At 45.4% G+C, this 11,267-nt stretch overlaps 1 pseudogene; it reads right to left on the reverse strand.

Annotated features, from left to right (window-relative positions):
* Positions 1 to 2,355: 2,355 nt before the first annotated feature.
* LOC149452483 (olfactory receptor 6X1-like) lies at positions 2,356 to 8,591 on the reverse strand (annotated as a pseudogene).
* Between the last annotated feature and the right edge of the window lie 2,676 nt (positions 8,592 to 11,267).

The raw sequence follows: 11,267 nt of genomic DNA on the forward strand, positions 1-11,267 counted from the left end.
TGCAAATAGTGCATGTTTAAAGGGGACTTTCTTTGTTTTTGGTTTCGTCACTTTTTGTATTTGGACACAAATTTTATATTTTTTTCACTTTGGTGGTTTTGGACATTTATTTTATAACCACAGAATTTATTATGATTTGTGTACAATTACTTGTGATTCATTTCATGTTTTGCGCTGTTTTATTGTTCCACTGATTTTTTTTATTTTTATCAATCTTTTTGATTCTTAGCAAGGCCCAGCAGCATTCACTTTCAAATTTTTTCACATAGTTCTTGTGGCGCAGGTTGTTTTTGTTTTAGTTTATTGAAGTGGAACCACATCAGATATATTTTCAAATGTACATAGGCACCCTGATAAAGCCTTCATTTGGCTTTCTCTTGAGAAGGATGGAACCATCTTTGTTCAGGCATCATTCAGACTACTGACACCTGTGAAATAATCTATGACTATGGCCGTCGGTGTGAAAGAACCCTTACGGTTTACATACCACTTAAGGCGTCTTATTTAAATGTGTAGGTTATCTGATCACATCATGAGGGCTACTGTTTTTGTACTTCGTTTTGACTAGGATGATTGAAAAAGGACACACTATAGAACCTGTATTCTTAAAGCAGAGTTCTACCTGAAAGTAGAAGCTATGCTTTTCTGCCTCCCCCTCCACTGCCACATTTGGCACCTTTTGGGGGGGTTTTGACCGATACGTGCTCCCACTTCCAGCTTAATTTGAAGTTTGCCCCTTCACAGGTCCTGGAAGTCTGGGCCCATTCATGCGCAACAGAAAACCAGCTGTGAAGCTGCACTGCTTCACTGCTGGTTTCCCTTAGTCAAGATGGTGACGGCAGCACACAATAGCCAATTGAAGAATCGGCTGGGGGTGAGGACACTGCTGGATCCCTGGACAGGTCAGTGCCCTAATATTAAAAGTCAGTGGCTACAGTATTTTGTTTTGGGGGGGAGAACTTTAAAGTATTGCAGTGCCCTCTCAGTCAGGGGCGGACTGACCATTTGGAAACTCGGGCACTGCCCGAGGGCCCGGGGTCAGTAGGGGGCCCCATAAGATGCCCCTGGTACCTTTTTCATAGGCTTTTTTGAGATTGGGCAAGGACACAGGGGCCCCATGATCCCCATTGCCGGGGGCCCCATGAGTTGTCAGTCTGCCCCTGGCCACGCAAGTATAGGTTGTTGGGTAATTTTAGTTTTAGCTCCTTTGTAATCAGTGTAGCAGGGATTGATTGTTCCAGCCGACTAAGTGTTTCACATGCTGCTGGTCTGATTGCTTCCCCTGCATTCTAGCGGATTCTAGAATTACAGTGGGAGCAAGAATCGGAGAGCAGCCTAAATATTTATAGGGACCCAGCCAATGCCTGGTGAGGTGTGTCCAGTAGGTGGCTGGCGGGTCCATAAATAGACCTGGGGCAGAGAAGACTTCCTGGGTCCATTCCTGCTGGGGGAGACCCCTATTCGCAAGGCCTAGTCCTGGAGTCTGGTGAAGGAACTTCGGGGGGGGGGAGGGTGTACAGCTGTCTTATGGTGGTGTTAGTCTGTATCTTCCTCAATGAGTGCCCGGTGAGTATCAGGGAAGGAGGCAACTAATACTCCTGTGGATGTGTAAATAGATCACCCAGGTGTTGGAAGTCAGTGACTGTGTGGAAATGTTGGTCTTTTGGAAAAGGTCCTAGTCACCTGTCAGCATTAGGGATTCTGTGGGACATTTTGTGCAGCTCAGCAAGATAGAGGGGGAATCCTCAAAGTTTTCGGTTCACCAGTTTCTTTCTTGGGGTATCTCATGCTCCCTTCTCCCCTTCATCATTCCAAAAGAATCCTAAAAAGACACCCCTAGAGCAGGGGCGGACTGACAACTCATGGGGCCCCTGTGTCCTTGCCCAAACTCAAAAAAGCCTATGAAAAAGGTACTGGGGCATCTCATGTGGCCCCCTACTGACCCCGGGCCCTCGGGCAGTGCCCGAGTCTCTAAATGGTCAGTCCGCCCCTGCCCTAGAGTGTTTGAGCCAGTGAAGGTGGAAGAAAATGCTGCGTGCACTAATCTGGGGGTAAAGCATCCATTTCACCAGCAGCTCCTGAGGCAGTGTGCTTACAGTATCATAGTATACTCAAGCTTTCTCAAAGTATTATGAAAATCTATTAAGGATAGCAAACAAAATGAACATCAATGACAAATGCTAAAAAAAATATTTTGATAAAGTGTTAATAGTGTTCCTATCACATTTGTTAAAACATTTAAAAAAAAAAAGGAATAAAGCTTTGGTGGTCAGATTTTGAAGGTCCATAATATAGTTTAGTCTATAGTTGTAGGAGGTCTCTTACATCAAGGCACAGAGAGGGCTACAGTTTTCGTTAGTTCAACATTCTGATAGACCTAATGACAGCAGCTCTTATATCCTGATTTTGTAGGCTGTATTGTAGAGGATTAAAGAGAGGAGTCGCCAAGATATATAGTAAGGACAAACACTTATTGACGTTTACAGTGCTCTCTAGGTGGCAAAATATAGACTGAGCATACCCATAGTAGGTACAAACCACAATAAGATGGGAACTGCAGGTGGAAAAGGTCTTCTTTCTGCCAGTTGTGGATGGGATCTTTAGGATGGCTTGAAGGATGAAGATGTAGGGGACCACAATGAACATGAAAGGAAAAGGAACAACAACACTTGAAACTAGATATATGAGCAATTTCACAAAATATATCAGAACATGAGATTTGCAAGAGAGGATTAACGTCACAAAAAAAGTAATTTTATTACAATGAAGTGACAAAACTGTAATCGTTTTAGAAAAACAAAAACTACAAAAGAGAGTGTGAAGCCCACCAACCAGCAGAAGGTGATCATCTCAAGCTGTCTAAATGTCATGATGCTGGTATAATGTAACGGTCTGCAGATGGCCACATACATATCAAAGGACATGGAGGTTAGCAGCAAGCACTGAGACACAGCTGGAACTGTGAGTAGAAAGGACTGAAAAATACATCTGGTAATGGGTACTTTTCCACCACCTACCATTACGAGCCATAACATGTTGGGCACAAGCTTACTGGTGAAGAGGATTTTGGACAAAGACAACTGGCTTACGAAGAAGTACATACAGTATCTCACAGAAGTGAGTACACCCTTCATATTTTGTAAGTATTTTATTATATCTTTTAAAAAAAAAGAATTGTTGCTCTACATAAAGATGGCCTAGGCTATAAGAAGAGTGCTAAGACCCTGAAACTGAGCTGCAGCACGGTGGCCAAGACCATACAGTGCTGCCGGCACTGGGGAGCCACAGTTCATTTAGGGAACCATGAATGCCAACATGAACTGTGACATACTGAAGCAGAGCATGATCCCCTCCCTTCGCGGAGACTGGGCCGCAGGGCAGTATTCCAACATGATAAATTTCCCAAACACACCTCCAAGACAACCACTGGCTTGCTAAAGAAGCTGAGGGTAAAGGTGATGGACTGGCCAAGCATGTTTCCAGACCTAAACCCTATTGAGCATCTGTGGGGCATTCTCAAACAGAAGGTGGAGGAGCGCAAGGTCTCTAATATCTACCAGCTCTGTGATGTCGTCATGGAGGAGTGGAAGAGGACTCCAGTGGCAACCTGTGAAGCTCTGGTGACCTCCATGCCCAAGAGGGTTAAGGCAGTGCTGGAAAATAATGGTGGCCACACAAACTATTGTCACTTTGGACCCAATTTGGACCTTGTCACTTAGGGGTGGACTCACTTTTGTTGTCAGCGGTTTAGACATTAATGGCGGTGTGTTGAGTTATTTTGAGGGGACAGCAAATTTACATGTTATACAAGCTGTACACTGACTACGTCACATTGTAGCAAAGTGTCATTTCTTCAGTGTTGCCATATGAAAAGATAGAATACAATATTTACAGAAATGTGAGGAGTGGACTCACTTCTTGGAGATACTGTAGCAGAGTAAAGACTGGTTGACCACAACTAAGACAATGTCAAGTCCATTACTAGTTAAGGCCATAATATGGACCATCAGAAAGATGATGAACAGTGGAATCCGGACGTTCTTGAGGTTTCCAAGGCCCAAAAGGAGAAATTCTGTGACCAGTGTCTTGTTTGTAATGAGATTTTCTGAACACCACAAGACAACAGATGATCAGGACATCAGCCACAGTAACAGAAACCATTACTTAATGTGTATCCATTGTCGGGGAATAATAATATGGAAACATTCCAAAATTTTGAATTGTCACACAAAAATGAGTAGGAAATATTTTTATAGGGACACCTGTTTTATTGATAACTGGAAGAAGATTTCCCTTGAATTTGGAAGAAAGCAAATTTATGGTTCCTGTCCCCACTTATATTGTCCCATATATTTTTAAAAGTACTCTTGTCTCCAAATATCACCCAAACCGTTCTGTTTGCTCCTTCCATGAACTCCTGCTTTCAAGTTTTCTTCAATCAAAAATAACCTTTATAAACCTCGAAAAGTCAATACTTTCTCCCTAGAAAGTGCAATAATATATATATTCGTCACTTCCGGACTTCAGACGAAGTACGGAAGTGACGAAACGCGTTAGTGGAGTGACGTCAAGGCGCACGTACGTAGACCGGAAGTGTCGCCACTGTCATTTTGTTGGTTTGAACACATGGTGTTTGGTTGGAGAAGTTTCTAACCATGTCTGGAGCTGATATTTCTGTTTTTACATGTAAGTGTTGAATAAAAAGTGATTTATATACTTGAAACACTAGCCCTGACACCCTGTTTATCTCTCTGAGGACCTTGGAAAGTAAAGAAATAACTTGGAAGATGAGGTGGAAGAATTGAATAACATAATAGTGTCTGAGCATTTTTAATACTCATAAGAGGGTAATAGTATTTAGTACTATTGTGTGCTGGTTGATGGTAGACACTGATTTGTATTGACCACGGAGTGTTCACATTTTGATGTGTGTGATTATATGCACTATAAGGAATTAATTTAAAGGAAAAAAACCTTTCTTAATTTTTTTTTTTTTCTCTCTCACTATAAGTGTTTTTTGAAGTGTATTTTGGTTGCACGGGGTGATTATTGTTTATTATTATTGAGGTAATGCACTAGATATTCTTTTTATATCTTACTTTGAGGTGCGTTTTGGATGGAATAGCAGCCAATTCTTTCAGTGGAGGAAAAGGGTGAATACATTTGGGAGATTTGTGGACACTATTTTGGATTTTTTTGGACAATTTTCTGATCAGTGGGACTTTGTTGCACATTATGTTTGTCATTTGAAATTGATTTTTATTTTATTTTATTAATTTAATTTTCAAGTTTTCTTGTCTCCTCCTCCCTTGCTCATCTCAAGGATTTCTCCAGAGCCTCTCCCATTCTCTGGAACTCTCTACCTCAATCTGTTCAGCTATCTCCTACTCTGGCTGCCTTTAGGCGATCCCTGAAAACTCATCTCTTCAGGGAAGCCTTTGATGCCTGCAACCAACTGAACTAAAGATGACTGAAGAATGTAAAGTATGGCGCAAACTGTTGGCGCTATATAAATCCTGTATAATAATAAAGCAGTGTAAGTTCCTCTTATCAGCCTCTAGCAGTCCCTGTACAGCAGGGCTGGAGTGTAAGCGGAAGTAGCAACACAAGCATCCAATAAATTCATGCGCTGACAAGAAACATGCTGGTAGGAGAGGGCAGAGTGACAGGTGAGATAATCTCTGTGCTGCTTCTCCTTTCACCATATAATCACAGGCTGGGGTGGGTCCAGGGTAATCTAGGCTCATCAGAAGTGGCTTGAATGATGCTGTCCAGAGTGCGCATGCGTGGCCGGCGGGACGGACATGTCCCGATGAGGCTCCGCTTTCCCGTCGGGTGACGGCACCCAGAAGCAGCGGGTCCCGGCCCACAATACACTCTGAGGGGATCCGATCCCCTGGGCAACCATCCCGGATTCTGATCCGCCCGGGTCTGCGGTGGATCCTCCGCTCCAGGTCAGGGAACTCTGACTGGGGACTCGGTCCCCGCTGTGAGCTGTGCACAGGCCCGCCCACTGCTGCACATAGCTCACCACTGCACACAGCCCGCCGAGGCTGAAGAGGGAGAGAGCAGGGGGGGCTGAGTTCATTATAACAGCCCCCCCTCCCTGACAAGCGGCAAAATGGTTAAAGGGGCACCCCGGCACCAGGTCCCCCCATCAACCAAAACCATCAAAGAGGCCCTGGCAAAGGCCTCCACCAAAATGGCCACCGCCCCAGCACGTGGAAACAAGCAAGCAGCAGGGGCATATGCAGCCCTGCAGGATCCACAGCCCAGCCATCCCTGCACATCTGAGGGTGAGTCTGACACTGAAACCGATGTCCTTGCACAAGCCCTGACACCTGACCTTACACCCCCTGACCTATTATCACGCTTTGAAAAAATGTTACACAAAGCTCTGAAGCAAACCTCAGACCGCATCACTGCCACGCTATCTAGGGAAATCCGTGAACTAGGACAACGCACTGCGGACCTAGAACAGAGGGTGGATGGTCTTGACGCCTCACTTCAGACACACACGGATGACCTGGAGCTTCTGCGTGACGAAAACGCAACATTATTAACACAACTGGAGGACTTTGAAAACCGAGCACGGCGCTCAAACCTACGTATCCGTGGCCTTCCAGAAATGATCGTCGATGTCCAATCAACGATAACAGCTCTGTTCCAAGAGCTTGCCCCAGCTATCCCAATCGACAGATTGGAATTGGATAGAGTTCACAGGGCGTTAGCATCATGACGCGCGGATGGTCCACCACGTGACATTATAGCCAAGCTCCACTTTTTCCGTACCAAGGAGCAACTTCTACAAGCTGCCCGTAACGCGGAATCTCTACAGTTCCAAGGTCATACCTACCAATTATTCCAAGATCTATGCCCCACAACTATCTCCAAGCGCAGGGCTATGAAACCCCACCTACAAGTACTCCAACACCACGCTATACAATATAGGTGGAGCTTCCCTTTTGCAGTGCGATTCCGATACCAGTCCCGAGATTTCACCTGCAAAACTCCAGAGGATCTTTTAGACACCCTACAACCCTTCAACTACATCCCCCAGCGACGCCTTCAGAAAGCGCCAAGCGGAGGTCCACATCCTGCTCGCCGCGGAAGTCCCTCCCCGCACGTGCAACTGAAGGTCAATTCAATTTCCACAAGAGGGGGCGTTTTTCGTCTCCAGGACTATCTTCACAAGATACCATGGACTGAACACTGTCCTACATTTATTCTTCCTTTTCCCCTTTTTTTTTTTTTGCCACACACACACCATACGGTGTACTCGTTTGGTTATCAGGGCGGTTAATACCGTTGTTATCCTTTCTCCCTCTACCTGCCGAATTTTGGTTGCCCCACTACCTGGGGATTGTTCTACACCCCCCTCCAGTGCTACATTGTAGTTTATATTTGGGATCCTGGACTTCGGCGACATGGGATGCCACACCCTTGCGCCAATGTTGTCTCACCAGCACTACTAGTGCCGTCTCAGTCTAGGATCCTTGATTCTCTTGAATGTTCTTTTTATGTACCTGTGTTTTTGTTTTTTGTTTTTTACAGGGACCTTGCCACCGTTTGTTAATCACATTGCTGTCATCCTCGCGGTCCGCGTACCTGCACACTCCACCCTAGCCCCTGTGTTATTGGTTATTTATTAACACTTGGGCTACTATTGCTCCCTGGCCCACCCTGATTCAGGGTGTCCTTGGGAACCCACCTCTTAGGCCACTAATGCCCTTTTACACCCCTTCTTTCCTGTTACCTGTCTCATACCGTACCCCTCCTCCTTCCTTCCATCATGACTCCATGACTTTGCGCAACACACTCCGTAATGCTCTCATCCCCTGCAGTAATCGTCAGGCTACATCTTGAGCGAGAGTGCCTTGCTATTCAAACCACTATGCACTTTATCCATGGGCTCTTTAAATATCCTCAACCTGAATGTACAGGGTCTCAATATTCCACAGAAAAGGAATAAGGCTTTCCGAACCTTTGCTACACTTAAAGCTCATGTGGTCTGTCTACAGGAAACACACTTCACTCCCAACTCCACTCCTAAGTTTTTTGGTCCTCGATATCCTCAGGTCTATACAGCCTCTGCCACCGCCAAACGTAGGGGGGTACTGATTGCCTTCCACCGCACAACACCTTTCACGCTATGCACCGAATGCAAAGACCCGGAGGGTCGTTACCTCCTGTTAGTAGGGCAACTCCTAGATGTGGATGTTACCATTGTTGCATACTATGCCCCACACCAAGACCCCTTACCATTCCTCTCCCACATACTATTGGTTATAGACCATCATAAGCGCGGAACTTTAATTGTTAGCGGAGACTCTAACAGTGTAATATATCCCTTTCTCGACAAATCTCCTCAACCATCCCCAGTCCCTGCCTCTAAACAAACCTTCCAAGCCATACTGCAACGTTATTCTTTGATTGACACATGGCGGGAACTCAATCCGACTAAACGCCAATACACCTTCTATTCTCATCCCCACCAGTCATTCTCCAGGATAGACCATATTTTCATTACCACCGCCTCTTCCCCTCGGCTTCTGACCTCTGAAATAATTCCAATCCCTTGGTCTGACCATTGCGCCGTATTCATGGCTATGGTCTTGTTGGCCGCATCCCCCACTGAATCCTCTTGGATCATTAACGATAACCTGCTTGCAAACCCAGCTCAGTGTCTAGAAATAGAAGCAGCCCTTAAAGACTATTTCTCTCTCAATCAATCGCCTGATATTTCCCCTCTCCTGTTATGGGAAGCGCATAAACCGGTATTGCGAGGGTTCTGCATTAGCAAAGCATCCTTCTTAAATAAAACCAAAAGGAAACAACATCTCTTACTGGAGCAAACCTATGATCGTTCCCATCAAACCTTTCAGACGGCTCCTACGCCTGCCAATCGTGAAGCCTTGGAGCGATCTAGATTGGCACTAGATCTCTTTCTCACAGATCAAGCAGTACTCTCACTTCGTAGATCTAGACATAAATATTATACTAGGGTGAATAAACCCAATACATTCCTCGCCCTCTCACTTCGCAGGCTCGACCAGCTCACTAAACCTATCCGGATTCGCACCTCCTCTGGCAACCTTACTGGTAACCCAGAACATATTCTACAGACTTTCCATAAACACTTGTCACAGCTTTACTCTTCTTCCACACCTTTTGACTCCGCACAAGCTGATATCCTTCTAACTTCCATTTCCTTCCTGAAACTCTCAGAGTGCCAGTTAGCGGCACTTGAGCGACCTATCTCCCCTGGCGAAACCTTAGACGCTATTAAAAATCTAAAATTACGGAAACGCCCAGGACCGGATGGCTTCTCAGCTACCTATTATAGGAAATTTGCTCATCTCCTCACTCCCATCCTTACTAATGCTTTTAACGCTTTACTATCTCTGGCCAAACCTTCAACCATGAAATAGTGCAAGCGAACATTTCAATGATCCCAAAGCCGAATTCTGATGACACGCAGTGGTCCAATTATAGGCCAATCTCTCTCCTTAACATTGACATCAAACTGCTAGCAAAAGTCCTCTCTTCACGTCTTAACCTGTATATTGGTTCTCTAATTCATAACGACCAAGTGGGCTTTATCCCAACTAGACAAGCGGGTGATAACATCAGGCGTGCATCTCTTTTAGCTAACTTAGCCAGGTCTCGTAATATTCCTGCCTGTTTCATCTCCCTAGATATCCGGAAAGCATTCGATACAGTCTCATGGCCATACCTCAACTATATTTTGCATCGTTGGGGTTTTGGCCCACACTTCTTAACCTGGATCTTCTCGCTGTATCGAGAGCCTTCAGCCAGAATTAGGTATCTGGGGCACAGGTCAGCTCAGTTCCCGATTTCTAGAGGCATGAGACAGGGCTGTCCTCTGTCCCCCCTGCTCTTTGCCCTGGCTATAGAGCCCCTAGCCCTCTTAATCAGAGCTAACCCGGATGTTAGGGGACTCGAAATAGGGGGCACACATCATAAATTATGTCTCTTTGCGGATGACGTCTTGCTCTTTCTCACATCTCCATTGACCTCCACTCCTTCCTTACTCCGGCTTCTCGAGAAGTTTGGCGAGCTCTCGGGTCTAATAATAAACCCCAATAAATCAACAGCACTCAACATTTCTCTCCCCCCTATAGAACTGACGCATCTAAAGTAGATTTTACCATTCCCTTGGTCACAGTGCCATATCCCTTTCTTGGGAATCAAACTGACTCCTAAGCTATCAGACCTTTACGCAGCTAATTATCTTCCGATGCTAAACCACCTTTCTGCTCTTCTGACCAAATGGTCTTCCCTCCCCCTCGCATGGCTAGGCAGAATAGCAGTTATTAAGATGTCAATCCTCCCAAAAATTCTATATCCGTTTAGAGTCCTCCCAGTCCCCCCTCATTACCTCCGCACACTGCAGCGTCGCATCTTTTCCTATGTTTGGGGCAAAACTCGTCCTCGTATACCCCGCTCCACCCTATATCGCCCTAAGCTCAGTGGTGATCTAGGCCTACCCGATATTAGCAAATATTATCTAGCAGCGCATTTAGCCCAGTTACCTAAATATCATGCAACTTTTGAAATCCCTCAATGGGTTGTGCTTGAATCGATAGAATGTGACCCCTTATGTACAGCTAACTTGCTCTGGTTGAGGCCAATAGACCGTCGCACTATATCCAACCCCATAACTTTTCACTTCCTATCCTTATGGGACAAATTGAAAACCCGCTATCTCCTCCAATCTCCACATAATCCTATGCTCTCGTTCCTGCGAAACCCAGATTTTCCCCTGGCCTGGCAGACACCCCTTTTATTCAAAGCCTGGTCCTCTGCTAATTTATTCCGTACACATCATTTCCTACAGAGGAATAAGTTTAAATCCTTTGCCTCTCTGCGGGAAACGTATGGCCTCCCAGCCTCCGAGATATTTCGGTACTTGCAGCTACAACACTTTTACGCCCCCTACACCACAATAACCAATCGGCCAGACACCATGTCTCTCTTTGAACGAGCGTGTTGCAAAGACCCTCATAGACGTGGGCTTATCTCCTGCTTATATTCACTCTTCACTACTTCGATTACCACGTCCCCCCCCATGTATACCCATAAGTGGGAAGTGGATTTGGGTTAGGAATTCGATCCGTCTGAATGGGACCGCATTTGGGCCAACACAAAATCATCCTCACAGAACATTATAGCATTGGAAACGAATTATAAAGTCTTAACCCGCTGGTACTTGGTCCCGGCAAGAATCGCAAAATTTACCCCTA

Source organism: Staurois parvus, unplaced genomic scaffold, assembly GCF_062004578.1.
Source record: "Staurois parvus isolate SC_StPar_1 unplaced genomic scaffold, SC_StPar_1.0 ptg000470l, whole genome shotgun sequence".
Classification (NCBI taxonomy): domain Eukaryota; kingdom Metazoa; phylum Chordata; class Amphibia; order Anura; family Ranidae; genus Staurois; species Staurois parvus.